Source organism: Gallus gallus, chromosome 1 (genome assembly GCF_016699485.2).
Source record: "Gallus gallus isolate bGalGal1 chromosome 1, bGalGal1.mat.broiler.GRCg7b, whole genome shotgun sequence".
NCBI lineage: Eukaryota > Metazoa > Chordata > Aves > Galliformes > Phasianidae > Gallus > Gallus gallus.
Window position 1 is genome coordinate 184,863,401 of NC_052532.1, and position 18,608 is coordinate 184,882,008.

At 46.9% G+C, this 18,608-nt stretch overlaps 1 protein-coding gene across 1 annotated transcript in view; it reads left to right on the forward strand.

Annotated features, from left to right (window-relative positions):
- The window catches only part of MAML2 (mastermind like transcriptional coactivator 2), a 212,273-nt gene that overhangs the window by 50,235 nt on the left and 143,430 nt on the right, over positions 1-18,608 (forward strand). The gene's annotated exons all lie outside the window — the stretch shown is intronic.

Consider the following 18,608-nt stretch of genomic DNA (forward strand, 5'->3'; position numbering starts at 1 on the left):
GTCAGAATGCCACCCACGGGCAGGAGATGCCAGATGTCCCCAGTGAGACCCAGCCCACACCGCAGAGCCTCATCACCAGGAGCTTTGTGTCACTGCTGTGAGCATCTCCTAACACTGTTGGGAAGTCCTGGCCAGCTCTGCTGTGACCCCAACAGATTCATACCCTGAGCCATCAGTGGGTGTTCTACCCAGCAAGTAGTATTTCTTATACCACTCCACTGTGCAGAGAGGAGCTGGCACCCAGACCTGTGGCCAGCTCTCTGCTCGTCATGAGAAATCAAAATTAGGTATAGCTTGCTGCCATTTTAACCTGTAGGGCAGAAGTACCCTTGACTACTTGCCCACATAGCATTCAGTAAGCATCAACGGGGAGATGCTGGGTTTGCTTTGTGTGGCTTTACCTCACTCTTGCTGCCCCACTGCCACCCCTCAGTGAGCTCCTAGGTCACAGCAGCTGCTGCTCTTACTGTAACATTGCTGCCCTGCATTTATTTCCATCCCATTAGAAAAAAAAAACAGTTAAATCTCCATCCCTAGTGGTGTTTGTGATCCTGTTTGAGTAAAGAGAAGCAGGTGCTGGTGCCCCTAAATCCGGCTGGGACCTGCACTGCTTCCCCAACCCCAGCGAGCAGGAGGGCAATGCCTTCATCGTGGCTTACAAGCAGAGCCTGACAGGAAGCATAGAAATGCACCTGCTTTGCCTCTTCCAGTAAATGAGCCTTATGAGTAGAGAGGATGCACCTTTAGAGGCTGGCTGTGGTGAGCTGCCTGGTCAGCACCGAGACTGGGATGTTTGGCCCTGGCCCACAGAGCTGCAGGGAAGGGGAGGTCAGAGGTGTGGGACATGGCTGATCTCACATGAGCCCTGAGGTCTCTATTGGGTTCTTGGTACCGATGTGAAGGGCTGTGCCATCAGGGAACCACTCTCAGTAAAAAAACGCAGACCCCAGATCCACTCTACCCATCGCAAACAACCTCTGGATAAATTTCAGCTGAGAACTGGCTCTTTCATACCTGCACTTGACAGCCAAACAGAGATTCTTTCATATTTAAAAATAGAAAAAGCAATTAATTATTGGAGTCAATATAAGCCTGATCTGACACAGGAGCAGCTCAGTGTCTGCAGTGATCTGACTGCAGGAGAGGCCACGGGGGCTGTGGAGCACATGTGCCCATTGGCCCTGGGGACACCCCGGCATTTGGGCTGCAAAGCTGCTCCAGTCTGGACACAACACAGGCTCAGTCCTCATGGCAGCAGGGTCAGTGAGCAGCAAACAGTGAAGGCAGCTTCCTAACCCCCATAAAGAGCTCCATGGGGTCAGGGCTGCTTTGTCAAACCCGGCCTGTGCTGCCCTGGGGCACGCTCAGGCCCAGCAGCTCAAGTCCCTCTTTCTTTCCCTCCCCCTACAGTGTGTGGCAGCGCTGGTGAGTCAGAGGCAAGCCCTGGTTTCCTGTCTGGTGCTGCAACACCAGCGAGAGGTTCCTGGGAAAGCCTTGAGAGCCAGAGCCACGGCCTTCTTCCCACATCTGAGTGACCCAGCACAGTGGGTGCAGACGGGCTCATCTTTGCTATCCCAGTGTGAGACGGTGGGGATTCCTGCCTTGGTGGCATGAAAGATCTCAATAGCATTCAGCCCTTGGTGGGCTCTAAGTCCTTTGGAAACCAGTAAAGGCCTCATGAGGCAGCTTTCCTTATCAATGGGGCACACTGAGCCATGGTTCAAACACACGGTGACTGCTTTTTAAACCTGATCTGCCTTACAGGGCTGCTCACTCCTGTGGGGCCAGCTGAGCTGCAGTGAGTGAGGAGACCCTTTTCTTCTCCACACACTCATGGGGATAAGAGGATTTCATTAAAAAGCGACCACTGTTTGTGTGGTTCATCCTGGAATGGAAGCTTTATTTATAGAAGCTACAACAGCAACAGGCACCCTGGGCCCTAGCAACAGCAAAGGGACTCCATTTTTTTGTGGGAAATGCTGCGAGATGCCGCACACCAGCAGCAGGTTTTGCTCCTAAGTTGCCCTCTCTGCGCCTGTTCCTTCTCTTCTGGAAGCTGCAGGTCTGAAATGCAGGCTTCTCTTCTTCCACGGCAGAGGTTTTCCTTCTTTCCCCCAAGCATCAGTGTCGTGTGGTGTCTCTGGGTGCAGCCAAGCTCAGTGGTGAATCCCTCCTTGGGGTGTAGAAGATTCCTCTGGTGTCCTGAAGGCAAGGCTGCAGCCCCAGACCGCCTGCTTGTTCTGGCAGATGGGCTGAGCTAGAGGTCACATTGCTCCATGACTCCAGGGCTGAGGGTGCCCTTCATGGGCTACAGTCCATATCCAAAGCCCCTATCCTGCAGATCACTGCCGGGTGGTCCACACAAGCTCAGATCTGTAGGAAACCCCTGGTCCTGAGGGCCACGCAAGTCTTCACTTTATCATGTACATAAGCCCAGTCACATCCAAGCTACTCCTGGCACATATCCTCACTTTCCATTCAGGCACTTAGAATGAGCATCTGGCCCACGTTTGCCCAAGTAATTGATGTTTTACATAGTGATACAGGGTTTTGGAGTGGCCTTGGACTCGAGTAAGTCACCCTCTGCACCTTTCTAAACAGAATTTGTCCATGTAAATGACCCCAGCCATTGATTTTTGGCAACACGGGGGTTGGAATTACATGATCTTTGAGGTCCCTTCCAACCCAATCCATTCTTTGACTGTATGATTCTGTGACACATTTCATCCTTTACATTTGGTTATTCCTTAAGCTAGCGTCATCCCAGATGAATACTGGCAAGATGCTGCTGACTGCATGCTGGTCTGCGCTGCATCACCTTCACCAGTTTTTCATATCTCTTTCTACACGCAGCTGTAGATTATCCGGGTTGTTCTTGTTAATAGGAGACAGATGGGAACTGGGTGTCAGTCCTGAAGCGTAGGAGCTTCATAGCCTGTTTTAAAATGCATGGTATTAAAGATCATTTAGAATGAAATTAGTTTCTGGCATTTAACAATTGATGAGACAAAATAATGTGCACAGTGGAGAGGCCAGAAGGGAGTAATTCTGTGGTCTGAACTTCACCCCCGGGCCCCAGGCTGACGTAGCCACATCTGGCACAAAGGGACAGATTCTCACATGCTCTCCATCTCCCATGTTTGCTCTGCACTGCACAGTGCTCAGTCCAGTGGGTTTCTTTGCCTTTTTCAATTGGGTAATATTTAATTTAGGATCAGTGTATATGCTTGCGTTGGTATATCTAGGACCTTGTACGTTAGACAGATCAGATTTTGTGGAGTTTACTTTGATTGGGTCTATCAAAACCAAGAGGAGCTGCTTAGAGTGGGGCATACAGAGTACTAAACTGAACCCCAGGATTTCTAATTGTGGCTGAAGAACAACCACACTGCATCTGGAAGGGCTCTGTCAATCCCAAGGCCCTGTCCTGCTCCTGGCTGAGAGTGGAAGCTGAAGGAAAAATGTATGAAGACAACAATCACAACACAGCTCTTTTCCCAATGCAATTGTAGCGCTAGGAGTTCCTGAACCAGCCTGTGTATTTGTACGTAGTCATTCTGATGGGCTTTCCCTCCACAAGTTTGTCTCATTGCTTTTCTAACTTTTGGTCTCTGCAGCAGCTGATGGCGATGAGTTTAATTTGCACTGGATGGAAAAAGAATTTCTTTGGTTGGCTTGAAACCTGCTACCTGCTGACTGCATTTAATGTGAGGTGGTTCAAACTTGCCAGGTTGTAAGACCCCGGCACATGTGCAGCTGTGACTGCTGCATTGTGCTTGCTGATGGGAGAAGTGAGGAAGTGCCCAGTTTGTAAGAGCTCCTTCCTCCAAATCCTGCTCCCTAAGGAGCTCATCTCTGCATCTCTCTGCATCCCTGAGCCTCCCAGACAGGGGAAGGAGGAAGAGGGTAGATTCTGTAGCAGTATCATTTTATTTTCTTCCAGTACTTGAAGGGAGCGTATAAACAGGAAGGGGAGTGGCTGTTTGTGAGGGTGGATAGTGATAGGACAAGGGGGAATGGTTTTAAACTGGGACAGGGGAGGCTTAGGTTGGATATTAGGAAGAAGTTTTTCACACAGAGGGTGGTGACGCACTGGAACAGGTTGTCCAAGGAGGCTGTGGATGCCCCATCCCTGGAGGCATTCAAGGCCAGGCTGGATGTGGCTCTGGGCAGCCTGGTCTGCTGGTTGGCGACCCTGCACATAGCAGGGGGGTTGAAACTCGATGATCACTGTGGTCCTTTTCAACCCAGGCCATTCTGTGATTCTATGATTTGTCTCATATTGATGTTGGCTGGGATTTTTCCTATGAAAGCACTCAGTCAGTTTGCCCCATTCCCTCTGGAGGCCAAATAATGGACAAAAATGGAAAGCTCGGGAAGGGCCCCAGCTTGGGTCATTTGGAACAGGAGGATATTGTAGGTCTGAAGGAAGTGGTTTTCAGGTGCCCTCCAAGTCCCTGTTAAAATTCTCTGCCACAGTTGCATGGGCGACCACGGAAATCTCCATGTGGCTGTGCGGGGATGTGCGGTAACAGCTCTGACTGAACTGACAGCAGCTGTCTGCTTATTTACATACAGCAAATAATGTACGCCCCTACGTTCTCTGTCAGCTCTGTTTTTTTTCTTTCTTAATTTACATCCTCGGAGGAGTTCTTTTCTCATGGTGAGGAGAAACCACTCTCTCAATTCAGACCCCAGGGTTAAATATCCAAAGCTGGCGTCTTCCTCCTTGCGCTGCTCCTGCTGGAAGGATGCACTCCACCCCCAGCTTCCCTGCTGTGTCCAAGGGTGCTTGTAAACCCCAAGAGTATTTTATAGGTACAAGAATGCCATCAGATTATGCTGGAGAAGACCTCCTTGTGTGGACGCATCTGGCAAAGCTGGATTGGTATTTTAAAACCATTTTCCCCAAGAAAATCAAGTTCTACTGGTAGAAGCATGGTTTTGTCACTGTAGCTGTATCTACTCTAGAAACTGCTGTCTTAGGGCATGGTAGGAACGAGCTCTTCTCTCCCCTCATCTGGAAGAGAGATGGGTAGTAAGGTGGCTAAGTTTGCCACTGATAGTAAGCTATTAAGGGCGATAAAAACAAAGGTTGGCTGCAAAGGCTTGCAGAAGGCGCTCACTGTAGTTAGGAGAGAGGCACGAAAACAGCAAATAGATTGATTTAGATAAATGTGAAGTGTTGTTCATGGAAAAAAAAGAGTGAAACAGAGCCAGGTAAATTCCCTGGTTCTGCCTTTCCTTCTCAGAAGGGATGTTCTAGAAAATGAAAAGGTACCAAAGTTACAAGGCTAACGCAAAGTGTAAGGCCATTTCTAGTTGAATGGCATTCTCCTGTCAGAAAACGGAATGACTAGGAGGGTATGATCCCGGATGCTCTCCAGCAAGTCTATGGGAAGCAATTTGGACTGCTTTTCAATACAGACCTATGAGACATCCAACCAGGTGGGGCAGTGCCGGGCTGGGGCGAGCAGAAGGGCTGGTCAGTGCTTTGCATGCACACTGACCATGGCCCTCACTGCTGCATCATGCTGTATGTGCTAAAACGTTTGCAAAGTAAAAAGCAATTAAATGTATCTCAGGAAGAAAAACCCATTGACAGCTACGAAATGCCAACACTCTGTCTCAGGAGGTTCCTAAGCTACAAACAGCTAGCAACTGGTGGAAAATACAAAGGATTTATTCCTATGTGTTTACACCATTCTCATCCTTTTCCCCATGTACCAGCTGTCTGCCTAAGCTGGAGACGGGACACGGGGACAGGCTGGAACTAGGCTGGCCCATGCAGGAATACTACTTATATTTGGGATAATCCTCGTGTACGTCACTTTCATTCAGGTATAATGCTGGGATCATGAATTGCAACTGTGCCATAGCAAAGAACCAAAGTAAGACAGTTATGCTGCAAAAAAAGTGACCTGTACTTCAAAAGCAACTACGTTAAAATCAAAACAAGAAAGCATACGGTGGCAAACTGGAAATTAATAAAGTGGTGTGGGCCCTTAAAAAGCATTGTGCAGGTATCCCTAATCAGTTCTGCTCGTCTGTCCTTAGCCTATTTTATATGCATTTATAACTTTCATTCACTTGCAAAGATGTCTTCCATTTTGAAAGTTTGCATGATGCAAAGAAAGTGAAAATTTGCTAATTGGACTGGCTTGTCTTCTTCCAGTGCCTCAGAATGGGGAAAAATAATTGGACTCACCTTTTTGCAAGGCAGTCATCTGCTCCTGGCACAACCAATTCAGTCCCTCAGCATCATCTTCTAACACCTTTCAGAATGGAATCATAGAATCTTTTGAGATGGAATGGACCTTTAGAAGTCATCTAATCCAATTCCTCTGCAATGAGAAGAGGCACCTACAACTAGACCTAGACTACTGTGCTTAGGGCCTGGTCCACCCTGAGAAGAGCTAGAAGAGGTGAAGGTCTGGTACAGTGGCTGTGATGTAGCCAGACCCATGGAGGTACTCCTGGTTGTAACTCTGCTTCTTCTCTGGCCCTAAACTTTCCAGTCTAATGCTCACACTTGGATTTTCTGGGCACTATGAGGATTTTTTGGCAACACTTTTGCTCCATCTCAGCGTTAGCTGCATTGAGATGTCAGGTAGTGAACTGATTAGGTGGTAACTGACTGTTACCTTGAGAAGCAAACTCCCAGGCTTCTTTCTGAACTACTGAAAGTAGACAATTAATTATTAAGAAGTAATTAGCAAAGAAAGAAGTTTATTTCAAAGTAGAGATTTAAAATTTAGCTAGAAGACTGGTGCTTTTTTTCTTTAGAAACTTGAAAAGAAATGCAGATAGTACTTAACATGACAAAAATACCTGTGTGTTTACCCTGGATTTGTGAGAGCACACTGCATTTGAGGGCAGCACTAGGAGTTGCACAGCTGATCTCCATTACTCACACAAATTAGCTGAATAAATAGAATCGCAATCATAGCATGGTGTGGGTTGGAAAGGATCTTAAAGCTCATTCAGTGCCCATTTCCTGCCATGGGCTGGTTGCCCCCCACCAGCTGAGGCTGCCCAGGGCCATCCAACCTGGGCTTGAGCACCTCCAGGGATGGGGCACACACAGCTTCTCTGGACAGCAGTGCCAGGGCTCAGCCTTTCTTCATAGGAGAGGCGCTCCAGCCCTCTGAGCATCCTCATGGCCCTCCTCTGGACCCACTTTAACACCTCTGCATCCTTCTTGTGTCAGGGGCTCCAGACCTGGATGCAGTTCTCCAGTTGGGCCCTCATGAGGGCAGGGCAGAGGAGGACTGTCACCTCCCTCACCCTGCTGCCACCCCTCTGCTGATACCTAGATCGGAGCTGTTGGGAGCGGTCAGTGCAATATCTGGCTCTGGGAATGGAAGGCCACGCAAGGCAGGGCTGCTCTCAGTCCCCCTCCTCTCCCTGAGCCTCCCGCCGTGCGGTGCCGCGTGAGAAGCACCTCCTGCTTCCCCAGGACGTGGGCTGACCGCCGGCCCTGCGGGCAGGAAGCCGCCTCCATTTAAGGAGCTGGAGTGGATCTTGGCAGGGATCACAGCGAAACATCCCAAACCATCCCGGTCCCGTTGGCAGAGGGGTTGGTGCGAGCCCTACGGTGTGCTCCCACATCACAAATGCTTCCTTTCCTCCGTTTGAGGTTTTCCAGAATTTCAAAGCGGAAAGAAAGAGAGGGGTCCGAGGAAGTTATTAGAGATATATAAAATAAACTCGAAGGGGAGGAAAGCGTGTTTCATTCGCGGGAAGGATTGGTGAATGCTTATTATTTTAACAAAGACTTTTTCTGTCGTGAACAAGAGAAGCAGATGTTTAAAAGACGGACAGGAAGCGGCTGTGACAAATGAAAGGATTTTTGATTGAATTCATGAGCTGTGTTTCCTGCCAGTAATTCATTCAACTCCAGGCTAGATCAAAACATAATATTATGGTTTAATCACCACGCTTTTTAACACAGAGCCAGAATATACAAGCTCTTGGTGCTACAGGTAAAAAGCCATTAGCGCAGTTGGCTCAGAAGCTTCTTTTTAATTCTTTATTCACCCTTTTCCTTTAAAGCAAACGCGTTGTCTATCAGCAAACACCTGAAAGCCTCCTCGAGAGCAGTGTTTGGGAATTTGCACAAGCAGGTGTAGGAAGGGTGAAGCGCTTTCGGGGCACAGCAGCTGAAATGCACTGCGTCAAAGTACAATCCAACTTCTGTTGGAGTCTGAGCGAGCTCTGCTTCCCACCGGCTGCAGGAGTGTGAGATCAAGCTGGTTTGCCTTGAAAGTTAAAGAAAACATTCCTGGCATACGGATTGGTTTTTTCAGCACAGTTCTGAAGCATGTGTGTGTGTGTGTGTGTGTGTGTGTGTGTGTATGGGCATGCACACGCGTGCGCGCATGTGTTAATTTTGATGTTTTCTGCTTCTCTTCCTTCCTCCTAATGAATTCTATTTGTTTACAGCCTCGAGGAAAGCTTGTCACTAGAAATTTCCTTCGGAGTTTTCAGCTCGAGATTTCACAACCACAGAGCCATTGCAACACAGTGATAAACAAGCTGAGGGAGGCAGCCCTGGAGATTTGAGGCTTCCCTTTTTCACCATTTAGTTAAGTAAATAGCTACCAAATGTGCTGGGAGAGAGAACTCCATCCCTATCTGTAACAAGTAGTAGCAGAAGTGGATCTTTGTTATAAGTCAAACACTGAAGAGTAGACACAAGGACTGTGCTGAGCAGCTCCCCCTTATAACACTGCTGTCAGAAATCCTGGGTTTTTCTGCTCCTGGCACACAGCGCTGGGCTGCAGGCTGTGTGGGAGCAGGGAGAACCAAAACAAGGGGCTGCTAAAGCTGTCTACAGCTCGGTGTCACAGCCCTGGGTTTGCACTTTCCAGGGCAGACGCAGGACCAGGCTGAAGCTTGGAAGTTAAACCCAGGACATAACCCATACATGGGTCATCAGCTGCCCTGCACCTGTCCCCTGACCAGGTGTGTGGAGGAGGAATGAGGGCATCTGAGCAGCTTCCTCCTCTGCAGAGTGGCTGCAGGGGATGGTCTCCTCTGTAGGTCTTGGTCCTTAGACCAAGCTCAGCATCCTTAGAGATCCACTGTCATAACCAGGTGTTTCTCTGCTCATTTAATCCATTGTAAAGTTTCTCCCAGGGACATTCTCATTATATAAATACACTGGGAGAAGCCTTGCCATCCTTGGAACGGGCTGCCCAGTGATGTGGTGCAGTCACCGTCCCTGGAGGTGCTCGAGAACCATGGAGATGTGGCACTGAGGGTCGTGGTGAGTGGGCACAGTGCTGATGGTTGGACTGTGTGATCTTAGTGGTCTTTTCCAGTCTTAATGATTCTGTGATTTCCAGAGTGCTCTGGACAAATGTGATAAAAGGCAGCTGTATGTGGAGGGCAGGATGAAATTCTGGAACAAAGACTCTCTTTGGTGAAGGAAAATACAGCTTTGGATCAACCAAAGGTTTTTTTTTTACCAGGATTTGTGATATTTAGCAGGTGGGTTTAGCCAAGCAAAGGCAAAGCAGAAACAAAAACATATTGACATTTTCAAAATAGCTAAAGGTTTGTGTTTTTCTTTCATTAGGGCTCAAAGTTTGTTTTGAAATTTGTCCCATCTCTGTAATAATAAAGAACAGGAAAAATCCTTCCACTGAAACAAAAATGTTCCTTTTAAGTTGAATGCAGATCTCTGCTGTTTGACCCAAAATGAACAGAATTTTTGTTTATTTGAAGGAGGAAAAAAAAAAAAAAAGGCTTTGAACCACCAAAAAAGGGCTGAGGAATAATTAAAGGAATCTAAGGAATAATTAAAAATATATATATGTATTACCTGCTTAGATGGGACTAGGTGATCATTCAGATCCCTTCCAACCCAAGCAATACTATGATTGTCTGATTCTACTTATTTCTGCTTATTTGGTTGTGTGATATGATCATTGATATCAGAAAACATATCTGATGTAGAGGTCTGGAGCACCTCCCCTATGATGACAGGCTGAGGGAGCTGGTCTTGTTCAGCCTGGAGAAGAGAAGGATGCAAGGAGACCTCATTACAGCCTTCCAGTATTTAAAAGGGGGGGAATCAACTTTTTACTCAGGTAGACAGTGATAGGACAAGGGGGAATGGTTTTAAGCTCAAGGAGGGAAGGTTCAGATTGGATGTCGGGAAAGTTCTTCACAGACAGAGGGGTGAGGTGCTGGAAGCTCAGGCTGCCCAGAGAGGCTATGGATGCCCCATCCTTGGAGATGTTCAAGACCAGATTGGATGGGGCCCTGGGCAGCCTGGTGTAGTATTAAATGTGGAGGTGGGTGGCCCTTCCTGTGGCAGGGGGGCTGGAACTTGATGATCCTTGAGGCCCCTTCCAACCCAAGCCATTCTGTGATTCTATGATGAGATCCCTCACTGGCACAGAAGACACATCACATACTGAAGGACCTAGACAAGAGAATGGCTGAGCTAAGGAATAAAGACAGGGCAAATAAATGTGCCTTTCCAGTAGCAGAGAGCAGAGCATCAGCCTCACCTGCCTGACTCACCGTCTGACCCCACATCCAAGCAGCCAGCAGTTGAGGCAGCCCAGAGAAATGCTTGGGAGTTTTCCAGTCCCCCAGCAAGGCCAGGCATGCATTAATCCTGGCCATGGTGTAGGCAGGGAGGAGGCTGCTTTTGTCCCGTCTTCACCGCCAGACTTGTGCCCAGCGAGTGGCTGCTCCTTGGTAAACAGCGTAATCGTTAAATGTCAGCTGCTGCTTACGGTTTAATTGCTTTTGAATTTTAGCACGCAGCTCCTCATTCATCGCAAATTGGCATTTTGTACATTCAAGATTGTGCTATTAGCTGCACAATAGAGAGGCTGGTTTTCTGTAAATATTGAGATTTGGTAATTATAACCCGACAGTTATTAACATACCATGGCAGATAAATACTTCGGCTGCTGAATCTGCTGTGGGCAAACCTCCTTCCGGTGAGGAGCGTCTCATCCGCGCGTGGAGGGAGGCTCTAGCTGCCACGTTCCATTAACACCACATTAATGAGCCAAGTGCCCACGCACCGCGATGAAAACATATCCTGAAGTGTAGCAGATGGGCTCAGAAGCCAAAGCCACACAATGGGAAAACCTAGGAAATTATAGTTATATTCAACGGAAAACAAAAGCTGGGCAGCTCGGCCCTCCTCGTAGTAAATATCCCAGAGCAGCAGGCATTCTTGGATCTCCCTGGGTGAAATCGTGGACTTTCTGCTGACTGCAGGAGGAACTGGGTCTCATCTGGTTGCAGTCAGTATGTCAGAAGTAATCCAGGAACTGCTGCTGATTGTCTACATTGTGCACCGGTGTCTCCAGCAAAATCCTGCAGCGATGCTCACAGAGCACTGGTGATTTGGTCCTGAGGGTATCCGTGCTGCAAACCCTATCACTGGAGCTGCTTAAAATAAGAGAAACAAAAGCAAGTTGGCAAGTGTGGCTGAATCAGCATGGAGGGAAGCACTAATAAGTTTATTGGGTAAATGCTTAACAACTATCAGGTAGTCATGCATGAGTGACACATCCCTTTACACCGGTAGAAGGGCTGCAGTGTCACTCCTGGTATTAAAGGTGGCAGAGAAAAATAAGCCCTCGTGGATTAATTTCTTTTCTGGGCAGCTGTGCATATTGCACGTGGTTTTTAAGAATTAATTCTTTTACAGAGCAGTGTAACTTTTGTTAACCCTCCCACCAGTGCTGCGTCACTGCACTTCACTCTCCTTAGTGAGGATGTTATGTATGTGAAAGATGGAATTAAAATTAAGCTAGGTTTCAGTTATATAGAACTGTGTGTAACTACTGCTAACGAGTGATAGGACATGTAATGGCCTTAAGTTGTACCAAGGGAGGTTCAGGTTGGGTATTAGGACAAATTTATTCTCAGAAGGAGTGGTGATGCACTGGCATAGGCTGCCAAAGAGGTGGTGCAGTCACCGTCCCTGGAGGTGTTCAGGAACCATGGAGATGTGGCACTGAGGGACGTGGTGTGTGGGCGTGGGGGGGTGGGTTGGGATTGGACCCGGTGATCTTAGTAGTCTTTTCCAACCATAATGATTCTGTTGTTCTATGATTCTACTGCTTTTCCAGTGGTGTGCTTAGTAGGCATCGGTACAAGTATCAGCGTGAGCATTCTTAATGTCACTCATCCAACTTCCCCTTTTTCCCCTATAAGCATAGTTCTGCTGGTGAATGCAAAATGATTTCAAGCAGAGGAAGAGGTGCTGCTTGTTTTCCAGCTTTTTGATACAGTTGGTGTTGTAAGATTGTTTGCTTACCAGGTTTTAATACTGCCATCACTGGGAAAGGCTTTTTAGGTAAAAAATGCTATTTCCAGTCATCCGGAGGAATGCATCAGCCTCAAGTGCAGGAGATCTGGTGTGATTTAGCAGGATAAGGCACTGAACATGCTTTCCTTCACTCTTCTGGTGGGGGCTGTTTGTATTTTACATCTCTGCCCTGGCCTCTGTGTCATTGTGCCTGGGGAAAAGGCAGCTGAGCCCCTGCACTGTGGTGATCTCCGCTCAGTCTGTGCCTGCTTAGAAAAGGGAGCAGTTGCATAAAAAGGGTTACTGAAAATGGGCAAACGCGTGCTTCCAGTTTCCAGTGGCCAACGAGAAACTTTGGTTCGTAATGCACATGGATGCCTGTGTTAAATACATTAATGGGATAGATAGCTCTGCAACCTTCTGCATCAGAGAGCAGCAACTGGGAGGCACATTGCCCATGCTGTTCTGATTGAGGATTTTGGTCAGGGCCATTTTCTGATCAGACAAAACTTTGTTTCCCCATGCTGTTCTACAAAGATGGCTTGTCACCTTATCCTCATCTGTTTTCATTATAGAGGAAAAGTAATTGTTACATATGAGGATTATTGGAGAAATGGTGGCTTGGCTGAAGCCATAATGTAGTAATTACTGTCTAAACCAAGCCGTGCCGATGCAGTGTAAGTGCATTTGCCTCTGAGTGTGGAGCATCGTCACGTCCACATTCAGATGTTTTTTGTGAGAGGGAGGAGAGGGGCTGTATGTAAAGCCAACCACATCTGGCCCATCCCCTGCGTGTGTGGTAAACCTTTGGGATGCAACAACCCTACCATCACAACAGAAAAACAGCGGCATGCCCCAGCGTAATATGGACCAACAGGTCATTTTCCAACGGCTTGTTTTCTGGGGGATTCAATTATCCTGTGTCTGACAACTGCTTCTGGTCTTTTGTAGCTGCAAGGAGACACCAAACCAAAACAGCTCGTTCTCACTGTTTTGCTGGTGCTTCCTGCTAAGTAGCAACACATGGCTGCTGGTACACCACAGAAGCCAGCAACCTAATGCGCAGCATGACTGCCAGCTCTTGGCAGCACCCTGTGCCCTCTGAAAGAGAGTAGGAGATTGTACAGAGAACCAGAAACCTCAAGTGGCTCCATGTGTGTTTTCATTTGTTGCACGGCACTCCTAGCCACATTCTCACAAAGTCCCAGCCCTCCTTTCTGGAGAGGACACTTCGAGTGAAGGCAAAAATCTTCAAAGCTTCTGTGGTAGTTTACATCAGCAGCACGTGGCACATGCCAGAATCCCAGAATTCCAGAAAGGTGGAGGTCAGGAGGGATTTCTGGAGCTCACCTGGCTCAACCCCTTCATTTAGACTATGTCCAGATGAATGGAGTTGGACTCAGTGATCCTTATAGGTCCCTTCCAACTCAGGATATTTTATGATTCTATGAATGGACCCACTTCATTACATGAAGCTGGTAGCATCCACTTTGCCCCATGGAGTTTGGATGCAGTTCTGCATAGCCCAGGGCAATGCTGAAGTTCAGAAGGCTTCGCCTCGAGGGATTTTGGATTTTGCAAGCAGCAGTGTAAGATACTGCTGCAGTAACTGAGCCTGCCCCATGCAAAACTGTGCTGTGAATGGATGAAGAGGTCTTTGGTTGTCTCTCTGCATGGCACTGGTGTGCTGCAGGGTTAGAGAGCTAAGGGATTTCTGAATATAGGGGAAGGACAAGCCTTCTGGAGCTACATGTATCTCTGGGGTCAAAAGGCGTGAGAACTTCTGTGAGACCAGCTGCGACAGGGTGTTGTATTGCCAACAGCCCATATCTTCTGTCTTCATGGGGCAAAGCGTGGCCAGGGTGTGTTTTTGCCCAGGGTAAGGCACACCTCCACAGCCCACGGTGTACCAAACCTCGCACTTCCTTCAAATGCAAAAATATTACTGTATATTTTGGGGGCACTGACTGCTCACTTTGGTACCCTTGCCTGCCTTCACAAGGATAATGGCCCAGATGAAATACATCTGGTCTGTAGTGAGCAACATATGATAAAAATTATAATGGTCTTGTCTGTCTGCTCATACAGCAAAATCCAAAATGGGAATGGAGAAATTTAGTCATGGCACCGGTGAAAGTGGGATTTGCAGAAGGCAGAAGACAGAGCGGCAGCCAGAGCAGACAGAGCAGGGTGGCACTGGGGCTGGACCTCTGTAAGCTCCACACCAGTTGAATATCCAGCTTTATTTCCATAGCTACAGAATACCATTTCTATTTCTTCTTCTTTTTTTTTTCTTTCTTTCTTTTTTTTTTCCTGATCAGGGAAAAAACGACATCCTTTTGGGCTTGGCTAAAATGGAGTGATCTGTTCATTTAGCTGCTGAGAAGGGAAATTAACTTCATTCTTATCCGTCTACCTTATTAGCACAAATATTGCGGCTGCATTATCCTATCCCACATAAAGCCCTGTACAGTAGAGCCTTTTAATTGTCTGGCTAATTGTTTGGCCTCGGAGCTGTCTATTTCCGATTGTCTAATTCTCATTAGAATGCCAGCTGACACCAAGTCCTCCAAAGCTCCTTTTAGCTGCTTTTAACCACTTCTGGACTAATTTGGTGGTGTTGAAAGCACTTACAGAAAGGCAACTAACAATAAGAAACACAGTGCAAATGTTTCTCTTCTCTAATGCATTCAACATTTTAAATCTTGGCCATAAAAGAGTTTAGATGCTGGTTTAAATGCGTGTATCCCTACAGAGTCACAGCATTGTTGTTAGTGTTCAGAAGTGTGTAAAATACATGGACTGAAAATCTAGGCACAAATACTTCAGTCCTTGATCTGAAATATCTCCTCCTGAAACCAATGGGTTTTTTTTCACCCTATGAATAAGGAATGAATCATGATGGCAGGATGCAGGCCCTCAGCCAGAGAAAGGATCAGTCTGTATTACAGTGCTCTTTGTTAACCCTGCGTTAAGCATTTTTGAGAACAGCCTACAAAACCTGAATGAGACAAAATCTTTGGTTCACACTCTTGATTCACTGCCATTTATTACTGCCACACAACCCTTTTTCTCACTTTGTGATACTTGGATCCCCATTTCAGATTTTAACTCTGTCTATAGCTATAGTTTTAAAAAAAAATGTTACCTGTTCCTTTAGCAATATTCTTTGAACAGCTCTCAGTAATCCAGTGGATGCAGAGATTGGAGCATGTCTTGGCCCAAGTGTGGCCCATATCCCATGCAGACATCAAACTGAAGAAATGCAAGTTATGAAAACATTGGGACAGAACACCCTCACAGTTGTGTTCCCCACCACCACATGAAAGAGGGAAGATTTAGGTTGGATGTTAGGGGGAAGTTCTTTACCAGGAGAGTGGTGAGGTGCTGGAACGGGCTGTCCAGAGAGGTTGTGGATGCCCCGTCCCTGGAGGTGTTCAAGGCCAGGTTGGATGAGGCCCTGGGCAACCTGGTCTAGTAAATGGGGAGGTTGGTGGCCCTGCCTGGCAGGGGGATTGGAGATTCATGATCCTTGAGGTCCCTTCCAACCCAGGCCATTCTGTGATTCTGTGATCGGAGAGAAGGGGGAAAAAATGCTTTCTTGCAAGGTTTCAAGTGGCATTTATCAATCTAAAACCTAGAGAGCTGTTAAAGCGTGGCCAGGTATTGAAACTGGAGAGCTTCCCCAATGAAATATTGCCACTTTACAAATATGTGGTATTTGGGGATTTTTCTCTCAATTTTTGGAGACATATATCTGAAAGAGCCAGGTATGGAGGTGACAGAACTCCTGCATGTTTCCCCTGCCCTAGGACTTGTGCTGCATTCCCCTTCAGAATGTCTTGGCACCGTCGTCCCCCAAGATATGTTAACTGCCTATTGCAACGCTATCCGCAGCCAAGCTGCTAGTGCTATTTCCTGCCAGCCAGGGCAGCTGAGCCGTTATGTCTGGCATATACAACTCCTGTTTATGTCTTGCTCAGAACATGTAGTAGCGAAATTTTGTAGCAACAGTTTCTTCTTATATAAAAGATAAAAGAGGGAGGAGAATAAATCTCCCATTGTGCAATCTGGGAGTGTCCATTCCAAAAACTGGTGCTGGAGATCACAACCAGAGCTATCGAGATTTGAAGAGCAATGCAGTGCCACCGGTTCTGCCTGGCAGCTCTTCTTCCCATCCTGAAATGGACTATTTCCTACATTTTTGAAGCCCTGACAGGCTTCATTTTCAAAGCATCCTTTCTGAGAAATACTTGAACTGCTTTTGCCATGGATTTCTCTTTCTCGCTTTCTTACTTTCTAGAAAATCATAGTGTTTTCCCCCTGACATTTTCTCCTATCTAATGGAATAGGATGCTGAGTTACTGGTGTCTCCTTCAGCTGTGAACACAGATGGAATTTATGGCTTTTGGGGTTGTATTTATAACTGTTTTAAAAGCAAGGCAAATGTCATCTACTAAAACTCCTGCTATGCTGTTTCTTCCTCAGGCACTGAACACTTTGCAGCTCCTGCCACACACAAGGCAGGAATCCTAGGCTTGGCATGAATTATTGATTTCCTCGCTACAGACACTTCTTCATGTTGTTCAGGGATTTACCTGAATGTAACGCTTACTTGAATCATACACTTCATGTGAGCCACGTGCTTTCCGGTTAGTGGAACTACAAACACTGCAGCTCTCATCTGTCTCACACAGAGATGAGTTAAAAGGGAAGAAAATGCCATATATTGTCTATTGTATACTTTCTTCAGGTCTGTGCTTGCATTTAAGCTTCCAATTGCCTTTAGGTCTCATAGCCTTTGAAGTTTTTTTGGCTTCATCTTGTAATTTAATTTTTTTTGTTATAACTCAGTTCTCTAGCCTGATATTTTCTGATATTCACAAGTACCTGATTAATTATTCCTTTTAGCCTGGGTTCCTAAGGAAACAAATCTTATCCAGTCATGTTTCTCATCCGTGGGTGGGATTTTGAAGACAGTGGACAACCAGCCCTCCAGAAACTGGCATTTACCAGATCCGTGGCTCACGGGATGACTTTATTAAATAGGATAGCTAAACAAACATTTTCCTTCCTCCTGATTTCTGTGTCATTTCTTTTCAAGACAGAGCTTCTGAAAACAAGAGTCTAATGTTAGCACAGCTTCCCCAGAAGAGCTTTCCAAGACTCTGAGCTCCCAGCAGCTCTTACTGAAATTAATGGGAGCTGCTGGGGCTCAGCGCTTCCAAAAATAAAAACACTTTGCCAGTGGTATAGATGCAGATATCTAAATTTAAACTGTAGTTTTTTGAGCATCTGGGACCTAAATCCGTGTCTGAACACTTCAAAACAAGTGGCCTGATTTTTATAGGCACTGAAGTTAGGGGCTGTGCAGGTCAGAGTGTGTTTGGAAGTGAAGGGGTAGATGTACATAGCTGATATTTAGGCACATGAATTGGGTTCTGCACCTGAGAGTGAGAGCTTTCAAAGCACTCAGCCCTGGCATAAGTGATCTTCCTGAAGTCGCTAGGTCCAGAGGGAAAGAGTTAAGTCAACACGGAGCACTTCAGAAGGCTCTCGGCACAGTGTGTACATCTGTGTTTAAGGAGGATGCTGGAATAAAAAATACTTTGCAGGTGCAACATGGCCAAATTAGCGTGGTGGAAGAAACTGTAGATTTTAAGATCCTTGGACTGGAGCAGTGGCTCTTGCAGCTTAATGCTCCACACATACCAAAGGCTTTTTGTATTTATTTTCCCTGTGTGTGTTGTTGTTTTAAGCGAAAGGAACAAACAGAGAGCAGTTGGCTGGCAGAGCCTGCGAGCTCTGCGGGAGCTGCCAGCGGCCTTGCTCGCTCCTCCTGCTGAAAGGAGCGGGTTGTGGAGGTACAACTGCTCCCTGCTCCCTCCTGCCCCGTCCTGCGCCTCAATGGGGCTTTGTGAGCCCACAGCCGCCCGTAACCCTTTCCCAGCTCCGCAGCGGGGTTTTCACCAAAACTGGCTTCTTTTTCTTTTGTTTTCCTTTAAATGAAAATAAAAATAAAAATAAAATCCCACATTCTTTTGGCCCTGATTCAGCACAAAGTAAACAAACAGGAGTTTAGATTCTGTTAGGGATGGAGCTGGGTTGGAGGCCCGCGCAGGCCGAGCCCATGGCCTGGTGACGGGAGGAGCACCGCCTCAGCCGAAGGAGCCGGGATTTATGTGATCAGAGGGGGATGATTTATCACCTTTCCTTTGACAGCTGCAGGATTAAATGTACTATTGAGTCAGAGGTGGCTGCCTATAAGGAGATTTACCTGTAAATGTGCCCCCAGAGTGAAGCAGTCTGGATTTAATAA